At 37.2% G+C, this 12,422-nt stretch overlaps 2 protein-coding genes and 1 long non-coding RNA gene across 4 annotated transcripts in view; 1 reads left to right on the top strand and 2 right to left on the bottom strand.

The window, feature by feature from the left end:
• Positions 1-12,422, bottom strand: part of LOC127874436 (uncharacterized) — a 227,761-nt gene that overhangs the window by 118,246 nt on the left and 97,093 nt on the right. The window lies entirely within an intron of this gene.
• Positions 1-12,422, top strand: part of LOC127874434 (uncharacterized) — a 219,040-nt gene that overhangs the window by 134,643 nt on the left and 71,975 nt on the right. The window lies entirely within an intron of this gene.
• LOC127874448 (uncharacterized) lies at positions 7,346-10,873 on the bottom strand. The gene is made up of 3 exons (XR_008046927.1): positions 10,727-10,873; positions 8,698-8,776; positions 7,346-7,692 (listed from the first exon to the last, which is right to left on the bottom strand). It is a non-coding gene; the product is annotated as an uncharacterized LOC127874448 (long non-coding RNA).

Below are 12,422 nucleotides of genomic sequence, written 5' to 3'. Positions count from 1 at the left end.
TGGTACGTTTTCGCGTGACGACTGGGACCTGGGGCTAACACATCTTCTAAAGCACAGCATCAACACCGGCGACGCCGCTCCAGTTAAGCAGCGACCACGTAGAATACCCATGGCTTATGCTGATGATGAAAGGAAGGCGGTCGGCGAACTTCTACAGATGGGCGTTATAAGAAAGAGTACGTCGCCATGGGCGTCCCCATTAGTTCTTGTCAGGAAAAAGTCAGGCGCGGTTCGTCCCTGTGTCGACCACCGAAAGTTGAACGAATTGGTCAAACCCGACGGGTTTCCGCTTCCGAGGATTCAAGACTGCCTAGACGCCGTGGCTGGTTCGAGCTTGTTCAGCATGCTCGACTTGACAAGCGGATACTTCCAGGTACCACTCAGACCGGAAGACGTTCCCAAGAGTGCGTTCGTGTGTAAATACGGACAAAACGAGATGCTCCGACTACCCTTCGGATTGAACTCGGCCTGAGCAACCTTCCAGCGGCTAATGGAGCTCGCCTTGCAAGGCCGGCAGTGGACCACATGCCTGGTCAATATTGATGACGTCATCGTATACGCTCCGTCGTTCAATGTACACATGCATCGTTTAATAGAGGTTCTTCAACGCCTATCTGACGCAGGGCTGAAACTGAAACCAGAAAAATGCCCTCTACTCCAACCGGAAGTCTTGTTCCTGGGATCATGTCGTGTCAGGCGACGGGGTCCGCCCGGACCCATGCAACGTCGACAAGGTCGTTAACTGGCCGACGCCCGAGACCCCAAAACATGTGAAGCAATTTGTAGCCACAGCTTCCTATTACAGGCGCTTCGTGCATGATTTCGCAAAGGTTGCACGGCCGTTAATCGAGCTAACGAAGGTTGGAAAGGAATTCATATGGACAGCAAACTGCCAGAATGCTTTCACTTCTCTGAAAGTAGCCTTGACAAGTCCTCCGGTGATGGGTTACCCAGAGAAAGACGCTGACGATTTAATCCTGGATGTCGACGCGTCCGGGTGGGAATCGGTGGTGTGCTCGCTCAAATCCAGGATGAACAGGAACGCGATATTTCGTACGGCAGCCGCGCACTGAACGAAGCGGAAAGAAACTATTGCGTTACAGAAAAAGAACTACTCGCTGTTGTATTCTTAGTGCAGTACTACCGGCAATACCTGCTGGGACGTCACTTCCGGCTGCGGACGGATCATCAGGCGTTAGTGTGGCTATTCCGGCTGCGAGAACCCAATGGTAAGATCGCCCGCTGGCTGGAGATCCTCTCCGCGTACCATTTCACCATCGAATACAGACCCGGAAAAAATCAGGGACACTGCGATGCGCTGTCAAGGTGTCCCATGCCTATGGACTGCACGTGCCATGAGGTTGATATGAGCGAGCCTTTAAAGTGCGAGCCATGCAACCGGTGCAAGAAAAGAGCAGACCAGATGCAACATCAAGGAAAATTGTTTGCAAAGTTAATAGTTAAATAAGGAAATATGCAAAACTGATTGACAAGTTATATGTTGAACTTTTTTTTTAACGGCCACAGCATTAAAGTTTAAGTCAATAAAACATTCTTAAAGCATGTGTGTCTGCTACAAAAAAAAGTTTATGATCGTTACCAAATATAAGATGGGTCGACTTAGTGGAAGGAAACAACATAAAATTATGTATTTTCGCCTGAGCAGTATTTAAATTTTAATTAAGTATAAAAGTTTGTTCAACTTGACGTAAAAATGGAAGAATGATTGGACTTAAATTCATTTAAACCTTGATAATGGGCCGTACTGTGAAAAGGGGGTTTAATGCATGTGCGTAATGTGTCGTCCAGGATTATTGTTTGCAGTCCGCACAGAATAATCAGGGACGACACTTTCCGCTTTTATGATATTTTTCCCTTCAGGAAAGTTTCTTCTTAGCCAAAGTTAAGTTTAGGCGGAAAGTGTCGTCCCTGATAAGCCTGTGCGGACTGCACATGCTTATCTGGTACGACACTTTACGCACATGCATTAAACCCCTTTTTCACAGAGCACGGCCCATATATAACTCAAGTTAAATGTAACATGTATTAAAAGTAAATCAAACACGTCGTAAATATGGGAAAATAACTTGACTAAACTGAATGTTACCTTGCTTAAGATTTAGAAAATAAGTCAGAAGTATATGCTCAGAAATACAATGTTCGTGTTATTTAATATAGAAGGAAGCTAAACTTTTCATGTCGCGTTATTTTCTGTCAATAATAATCAATAATTTTGCTATTTGTTCCGACTTTTCATTTCTCATTTTTACGTACTGTATGTTAAGTTTATATACACTTACGAACATTTTAGGTGGTATATGGTCGAAATATTTACGATACAGATGTTAATAATGATGGAATTTATCTCTAATTAATTATGGGCCATTCAGTACGAACAATCTAGTGTGTGTGAAAATTATCGTCAATAGACGGGAAGATAAAATGATACAAGAAAAACGCGTTACCAGTCATCCTGGTCCTGCAAATGTATTTACAGTACAAAAATGACATCCATTTTAATTTCAAGGCAAACGTCTATTTTCGTTAATTTCGTGTTTTAATCCGCTCTGAGACATATTTCGAAAGCACCTTTGACGATGAAAAAATAATGAAATTGTTATAATGAAATAACGAAACTTTTGGGAGTAAACCGTTACACAAACAAGTAGGTCTTTGGAAAATGTCCGATTACCAGTGACGAACTCAGTGACGAGCTGACATGTTCCAGTGGGTGCGGGGGTGGAGGTGCGGACGGGAGGACCATAATCGATGCCTCCTTTCCATACCACGTGGAAGGACCACGTGAAGTTGCTGAAATCCGTGTTGTTTTCGTTTGTCAGGACGAACTCCTTGTCCGGTCTTTTGACGCTTGCGGACGACAGAGTGAGCATGTTCCAGTTCTGAGAGAGAGGAAAACTTCCGGGTAATATGATATATCAGTACCACGTGACTTTTTCGGCTATGTGTGGGACAATCGGTTGTCAACAAACCATCGCTTCAGGTACGTTTCTGATAATTTCTTCATTAATTCAAAACCATTTTCAAAAAAACACAAAGACGAGAGCCCGGTCATTGTCAAAATACACAACTGTGTTAAGTTTGCGCAAAATTAATTAAGTATTTTTTCCAAAAAGTGCAATTGCGTGTTTGAAAACACACAAAGTGAAATGCTATGTGTGGTATATTTGTTATTCAATCAACAAAAACGTTCATTATAATATTGTTGAAGGTTTAAACAAGATGCGTTTGTGAAACACAATGTCCCCCTATATGACGTTTGACCATGAAGGATGACCTTGACCCTTCACCACTCAAAATGTGCAGCTCCATGAGATACACATGCATTTCAAATATAAAATTGCTACATGTAGCTTCAATAATGCAGAAGTGACATTACATGAGCAATTTTGACCCATATATTTGACCTTGAAGGATGACCTTGACCTTTCACCACTCAAAATGTGCAGCTCCATGAGATACACATGCTTGCCAAATATCAAGTTGCTATCTTCAATATTGCAAAAGTATTCATAAAATAAGCGATTTGGGCCACATATATTTGACCTCTGACCTTGAAGGATGACCATGACCTTGACCTTTCACCACTCAAAATGTGCAGCTCCATGAGATACACATGCATGCCCAATATCAAGTTGCTATCTTCAAGATTGCAAAAGTATTCATAAAATAAGCGATTTGGGCCACATATATTTGACCTCTGACCTTGAAGCATGATCTTGATCTTGACCTTTCACCACTCAAAATGTGCAGCTCCATGAGATACACATGCATGCCAAATATCAAGTTGCTATCTTCAATATTGCAAAAGTATTCATAAAATGAGCGATTTTGGCCACATATATTTGACCTCTGACCTTGAAGGATGACCTTGACCTTTCACCACTCAAATTGTGCAGCTCCATGAGATACACATGCATGCCAAATATCAAGTTGCTATATTCAATATAGCAAAAGTTATTGCAAAATGTTAAAGTTGGCGCAAACAGACCAACCAACCAACCAACAGACCAACCAACAGACAGGGCAAAAACAATATGTCCCCCACTACTATAGTGGGGGACATAAAAATAGGGCGGACATTGTAATTCTTCATAGAGAAGCTACATATAGTGTATGTTTGCGCATATACATCTGATTCAGAGTCTGTGTATAAAAATGCAATAATGCTATGTGTGGGACACATTTTTGAAATGCTATGTGTGTTATGCAAGAATTTTTCCGTCAGTTCTGCATTTAATCTGAACACAGTTTTGTAAGAATCTTAAACACATACTTCAGTCTGTACTGAAAATATATCAAATAAACCAAATGTTACATGATGTAATACTGAAGTAATTGTGTAATGTTTAAACAATTTATGTTTAATTGAACATAAATTTTAAATAAAATACACTGCGTAATTGTTATCCAACCAATGGTCTTTTTTAACAAACACGCTATGTTGAACTATAATATTTTCTTTTTTTTACTTGTTGTCTTTAAATAAATATCATGATTGATATTTCTGCCTGATTATTAAATTCGGTCCTTTTTATAAATGAATGACAAAGAAAGTAAAAGCACTTGCTTTAAAATGGGTTTTACTTCTGTTGTTTTTCAGACTTGACATGGATTAGTCGAAGGATTTGAAACGCTTTAAAGCGCGAAGCTGTGTTAGAATTAGATGAACACCATCAAACCACACGGAAGGTGTTATGCGGAAAGTTAATTATCAAAACCACAGTGACAGAGACGGACCCAGCTTCATTCTGTGATGTTTAAGGAAAGCTATTTCAACTAACTATGCAAACATACCATTTAATATGTATTTTGGCATAATCAAAACAAAGTGTATGTATTGTAGAGCTGCAACGATTCACCAACAGCTCGATTCGATTCGATTTCGATGTCAGACACTCCGATACCGATTTTTTCGATTCGATTCGTCTCCAAACCTAGTTTTATCATATATTCACTCTTATGCATCAAAACTAACATTTCTGTTCAAATGTGATTTCAATAAAACACATAAAAAAGAATAGCAAATTAGGACTCAATTTTAATATAAAAACTTCTGACTAGAAGATTGTGTTGATTACACAATAATATAAAAAATAAATAAATAATCATAAGAACGTATCTGGAATCAGTTGAATGGTAGTACTATCACTATTACACCTTTACCCAAAACCGCTATAAGCATGTCTACCACTGTGCCATGACAGCATCACCTGGTACCTGTAGGACAAATCACATTCTCTAATAAACTTAACAAAACTCCAACAGAAATAGAACTACTTTTCTGGCTGGCGACTTGAGTAGTTGCACTTGTGCGACCTCTTTGTCTTGCTAAATCAACGTTATGTTTGCGTTTGACATATTGCATTAATTAGATTAGTGGTTGAGCCGGACTTAGCGTACGCCACATCCGTGAAGCACAGTTTACACGTTGCTTTATTGGTAGGGCTACCATCCCGAAACCCAAAATACTGCCACACTTTTGATTTTAGCTTCTTAGGCGCATCTGATAATTTCAATTTGTCGGCAACAACTTGTTCAGCCATTTTGACGCTTTTTCCGAAAGTAGACCGTAACGGGCTTATTGATTGGATGACTAAAGTAATAAGCAACCAATCGCGCGCGTCGTAATTACAGGTAAAGATAAAACCTACACCTTCCTGTGTCAATAGTCAGAATACAGCGCGTTTTACGTATCTATGTATATATATATATATGTATATATGTTAAAGAATCGAATCGAATTTGGTAGGTTTGGTATCGTAATCGAATCGAAGCATTTCGAATCGATTTTCGATGAATCGGATCGAATCGTTGCAGCTCTAATGTATTGATATTTGTGTATATTTATGTGTTTTGTATCTATGTTATTAATGAAATTGATTAGACGAATATAAAATCTGAGTATATATGTTAATAAAACAATTGTTTCATAACAAATAACAATATAAATCCAATGATGATTGTTTATGGTCTATTTAGTTCATTTAGTTTCCAATATCATCTCCATATGAATATCTTAAATATATCAAAATAAACACTTCATTAATAATAACATTGCTTTATAACCAGCATGCACATGTTACAATAGAAATTAAAGCACCAAGTACATAAAAAAGTACATCAGTATTCGCAAAGTAACAAATCTTGCTATACAAGCATATAAATGATCTAATTAACACGTAACAAATGATCATCGCAAAAAAGTCTTGGCTTTGGGGGTTTATTATACCAACAAACATATTTAATTGTATTAATACTTCATGAACTCAGTTTCAAATGAAATCTGAATAACTGAAAATAGTGTACGGTAAACTTCCGGTAATTATGTAAACAGTCGCCATTTTTGTCACGCTCTTAAACTTTTAATTTTCTAAAGTATAAGCACATGAAATCAACCTGAAAAAGCTTGAAAATAAGTAGCCATGGACCAATTAGACAGTTTTTATTGCTACCCCACTGAGAATTCTCAAGAGGAGCTTTTTGCCACACAAAATCGGTATGTCTTCCAACCGGCAGGAAACTCACGCAGCAATGACAACAACAGAAAAAGATCTAGAATTAACACAGGCGGTGAGTGTAGTAGTAGTGGTGAAGAAATAACAAGCCAGTACGATTTTGAACATTTATCTTTAGACGGAAAAATGTCGGCAATTTTCAAACAAATGAAAAACATGGACAACAAAGTTGATGAATGTTTACAATTGCACTCCAAGATTCATTCCATTGAAGGAACTTTAACTGACTATAATGTACGCATTAAACTCCTGGAATATAAATCAATTGACATTGAGGCGCGTAGCAGAAGGAACAATCTTATTTTTAGTGGTATCAGTGAACAAAGAGAGAAAAACTGCAAAAATGTCATCTCCCAATTCCTCGCTGAACAATTAAATATAACACCGTGTCCTCAGATCCAGCGAGCGCACCGCCTAGGAAGATTCAACAGGGCGGCCACGCGAGGCATTATTGTTAACTTCCTAGACTACCAAAGCATAGTACACATACTTTCTGAAGCAAACCGTCTACGCAATTCATCCTTCAGCATCAACAGAGACTTTCCGAAGGAAATTACACAAGCACGTAAATCCCTTTGGCCCAAACTCAAACAAATCCGTGACCGCAATCCACGAAGCAAAGTCACGATGGTTTTCCCTGCAAAGGTTGTTATGGATGGCAAAGTGATTGAAGATGCTTTTCCCGACTGGAACCAAATACTTCACGGAAACAGGACCCCAGTAATTCCATCGGCCTTAAGTAATAGGAAGCCCCATGTACAGCAAGCGCCTGACATCAGATATGAGGATGATAGTCCTTTGTTCCACAGCTCAGCATCTAGCACACTTGCGCCCAACACTGGAAACGCAATTATGCACCAGTGCACCAGTGCGTAGTGCCAACCACGTCCCTAGAAGATCACAATCAGTGTCTCCCAATCCTTCGAGGGCAGCAGTCCTCACACGCAGCCGCGCACCAATATCGCCAAGAACTCCCCTCCATTCCCAGACGCCAGCCAATAGTATCCAACGACCTTGAGATAATAAATCCAAAAAAGACACTCTGTCTCAATCCAGTAACACAAGCTCGGTACCAGCCACCAATATGAACATCACCAACGATGCCAACAGCCAATCCCGCTAGGCCAGTGGGGGGGGGGTAGACACACTACATGACCTGAAACAAAACAAGATACAATTAGGAGCATTAAATGTTAGTGGGCTAAAAAAACGCCTAAATTACCCAGAATTTATAGAACTTGTTAACAATTTTGACATATTTTGCCTTTCAGAAACCCATACAGATACTTATGACATAATTGAGTTAAAGAATTATAAATTCCTAGCAAAACACAGAGAACAAGAGTATAAGCGAAAATTTGGAGGCATTGGTATTTTTGTTAAAGAAACACTTACTCCCTTTGTTAATATCATACAATCAAATACTGAATACATACTCTGGATCTCTATTTGTAAAACTATAACAAAACTTGATGAAAATATTTTAATAGGTGCTGTTTACGTTCCACCTGAAAACTCAAGATTTTTTAATGAGGATGATTTAACGGCCTTTGAAAATGAAATATCCCAGAAATGCAATGACAATAAATATGTTCTCCTTGCAGGTGACTTTAACAGTAGAGTTGGAAACATGAAAGATTTTATTATCTCAGATCCACACTTAAATGACTTTTTTAATGTTGACGAAGATTTGCAGAGCCATCTTGACCAATACAAAACTCTCGAATAACTATCTATTCCACTTACGCGTACCACTATGGACCACAGAACCAATACTCGTGGACTTAGACTAATCGATTTATGGAAAAATAATAATATCTTTATCCTTAATGGCAGACTTTGTTCAGAAAAAGCTCCTGACATTTTAACCTTTCAAAATAAATCAACCATTGACTATGTAATTGCTTTATCACAAAGCTTTCACTTTCTTACAAATTTTCAGATCACTGAAACAGACCCCCTTTTTTCAGATGGCCACTGTGTACTCAACTGGTCCATAGATATACCAGAAACAGACTCCCCAAACTTAACAAACTTAACTGACACATGCCCAACAAACATGAAGCAGAAACCAAAATGGAAACCTGAATTAGTTGATCAATTTGTTAATAGCATGAACCACGAAAAAATAAACGAAATTTTATCATAAATGAATACATACCCACAATCACAGCAAACGGTAGAATACATCACTGGTGAACTCCAATCAATCTTCAACCAGGCCCACACTAGTACATACCCTGAAAACTATAGACAACAAATTAAGAATGACTAATGCCAGCAAACAATATAAGCGTACAATGAATTACTACATTAAAGAAAGAAAACAAAACTTTGCAAACAAACTTCGTTCCATGAACGACAAAAACCCTAAGCAACACTGGTTTTTTTTAGACAAACTTAAGCCCAGAACTAAGGTTAATAATACACCAACACTACAAGAGTTTTACAATCATTTCAAAGAAATTAACACAAACACCATCACTGACAACCGATTCAATGACACTAACTCACAATCCACAACCAACACAAGCCACAGGCTCGACAACCTTATAACGAACACAGAAATAGAAAAATGCATACAGAAACTCAAAAACTCAAAAACACCTAGCCCATTTGACAATATTCTTAATGAATTCATTAAGTCTACAAAACACATTCTAATGCCAGTTTATATTAAATTATTCAATTGTGTCCTGGAAACTGGCTTTATCCCACAAAGTTGGTTAAATGGTATTATTATCCCCATTTTCAAAAATAAAGGTGACACAAAAGACCCAAACAACTACCGACCAATTACTATTCTCAGCTGCTTAGGAAAACTATTTACATCCATACTTAATGACAGGCGTACTCTATTCCTAAATGAAAATAACAGCCTAGATGAAAATCAAGAGGGTTTCAGAAAAGGCTATTCATGCTCTGACCATATCTTCACTTTGCACTCACTAATAGAAATTCTTAAAAAGAGAAAACAAAAACTTTTCTGTGCCTTTATAGATTTTTCACAAGCTTTTGATAAAGTATGGCGTGTTGGTCTATGACATAAACTCCTCAAACATAATATTAATGGCAAATGTCTGCGACTGATTCAAAATATGTATAACAATATAAAATCAAGCATTGCTGCTAACAGTAACATATCCGAACCTTTCATCTCAGAAATAGGCGTCAGACATGGAGAAAACTTATCACCGTTACTATTTTCACTTTTCTTAAATGATTTACAAACAAATATGCATCTCAATGGCTCGATTGGCATAGAGTTAACAAATCCCCTGGACTTATCCCTGTGGCTTAATCTTCTTGTTCTTCTCTATGCTGACGACACTGTGATTTTATCATCCTCAAAAACCGATTTTCAAAACAGTCTAGACATCTTCTATAACTACTGTGATAACTGGCATCTAAAAGTAAATCTAAACAAAACTAAAATAGTAATATTCGGTGCTAGGCAATTACAGAACTTCAATTTTAAATTAGGTAACAATCCTATTGAGATCACCGACCGTTATCACTATCTAGGCCTAACTCTATCCAGCAATGGTTCATTCCTTAATGCCAGAAAACATCTTGCTGAACAAGCAAACAAAGCAATGCACCTTCTATATTCACGTGCAAACAACACAGACCTTCCCATTGACCTTACCCTAAAACTATTTGACCACACTGTATTACCAATCTTAATCTATGGCTCTGAGATATTTGGCTACGAAAACATAGAGATCCTTGAAAAAGTCCATAACAACTTTCTTAGAAAAATCACCAATGCAAGAAAATCAACCCCAATGGCCTTCTTATATGGAGAACTTTGCAAATATCCAATAGCAATTAACATTAAATGTAAAATGATATCATTCTGGAACAAACTCTTAACAGGCAAAGAAGAGAAAATATCTCACCAAATTTACAAATACATGATGGATCTACCAAACTCTTATTTCAAGTGGGCTAATAAAACTAAGGAAATTCTCATCTCAGTAGACTTAAATGACCTATGGGAAAACCAATTTTTAATAACACAAAATAATTTACAACACTTAGTTAAATCTAAACTACTAACCCTATTTCAAACCCAATGGCACACTCAACTACAACAATCACACAAAGGACAAATATATAAAAGTTTCAAACAAACACCGTCCTTTGAACACTACTTAATAAAACTCACCAAATCCGAATATACATACCTCTTTAAATTCAGAACAGCTAACCACTGGCTACCAGTTGAAACTGGACGATTTGATGGAACCCCATTTGATCAAAGAACATGTACACTTTGTTACTCTGGTCAAGTTGGCTCTGAACATCACTACCTTTTAGACTGTGCTCTCTTTAACCCTGAAAGAGAACAATTCTTGGGAAATGAACTGCATGAAGCTAATCTTAACACATTTTTATCATCAGATTCCATACATATACTTAAAAACACATGCACATTTCTACACTTTATCTTTAGTAAATTCAAGAAATAAACTATAAGTATATTTTTTACTATGACCAATGCCTCCAGCGATAAAGTTTTATTTATTTACTTATTTTTTTTAATTGTTGCTGCTGCATCAAATAAGTGTCTGCTGTTTGTGTATCATAATGTCTATTACAAATTAAATTGTATTGTCTGTATTGCTTTCAAATATGACAATATGTTGTAATGCCTGGGTATTACCTGTACACCATCCCATAGAAGACCTATCAATTACCATAAATACTTTGCTTGTCTTGTTTAACGACATTTTTGTATGATGTACTAGCCCCAATTATTTATTGAATATAACTAATGCGCTAGCTCTATACATAATATTGAAAATGACCGAGTACACTTTCTCTTTAAGATGACGTGTGCAAACTACAGAGGCGGCCCAAATAATATGTACACATGTCGAGTAAAAGTCATGTCAGTGTAGTGAATGTAAATTTATTATTGTAATTTACTGTGAACTATTATCCATAACTCTATATACATGTAAATGCATTTAATTGTAAATTGTTGATGAATATTTGATTTAAAAAAATGTATATAATGTACATAGGACATGTCAGTGATTTGAATGTAAATTTATAACTACTGCTGTACCTATGTAAATTACTGTAGATCATTGTTCCTGCCCTATCACATGTTTATTTGCTATACCCTCTCAAACAAACCCTTTGTTAATAGCAAAAATAATATTTATTCATAATAATTGAGCTTAAAAAATGCATGCTTGACCTGCCCATACCGTCAACAATTAACGGTATTTATATTTTTCTATTATCTGCTAGACCGTTAAGCAAAGCTGTAATGTAATTACCATCTCAACTGCCATTGTGCTGTAAACATGCCGGTAATGTAACGACTCGCCCCCTTAACGACTCGCCCCATAACGACTCGCCCCACTATTTATAACGACTCGCCCACATGTATAACGACTCGTCCCACATATATAACGACTCGCCCTATCAAAATAAAATGTTATATTATATATGGTAATATAAATGAAATCAATTCATAATATGAATTTAAGGTTCGGCATTGTTTGATAACCATCGTTCAGCGGTTTTTTGCCTTATACCTGACCTTATATACGTCTATTGCAGGCATATTCTGAGTTATAATTTTTATTTTATGTTTTGTTTTACATCTTTGTTCAGTGACAATGTTATCATAAAGCAAGACTATTGGATATCGGCACATTTGTCTCATGTCATACTTTCCTTTATATTTATAAAAAGAAGCAAAGGCTAAGATCATATCGACAATTAAAGAATCCCAGGTTAAATTACTCAAGAATTTAGGGATTATCGTTATAAAGGAGACCGATGAATTAACAACATAATTGACAGGTACATTACCGCGGGCGTGTGATGACAATAAACAATACACGTGTCATAATCGCGAAAGCG

The sequence above is a fragment of the Dreissena polymorpha genome, chromosome 3 (genome assembly GCF_020536995.1).
Source record: "Dreissena polymorpha isolate Duluth1 chromosome 3, UMN_Dpol_1.0, whole genome shotgun sequence".
Classification (NCBI taxonomy): Eukaryota; Metazoa; Mollusca; class Bivalvia; order Myida; family Dreissenidae; genus Dreissena; species Dreissena polymorpha.
This window is presented reverse-complemented; position numbering and strand designations above follow the sequence as displayed.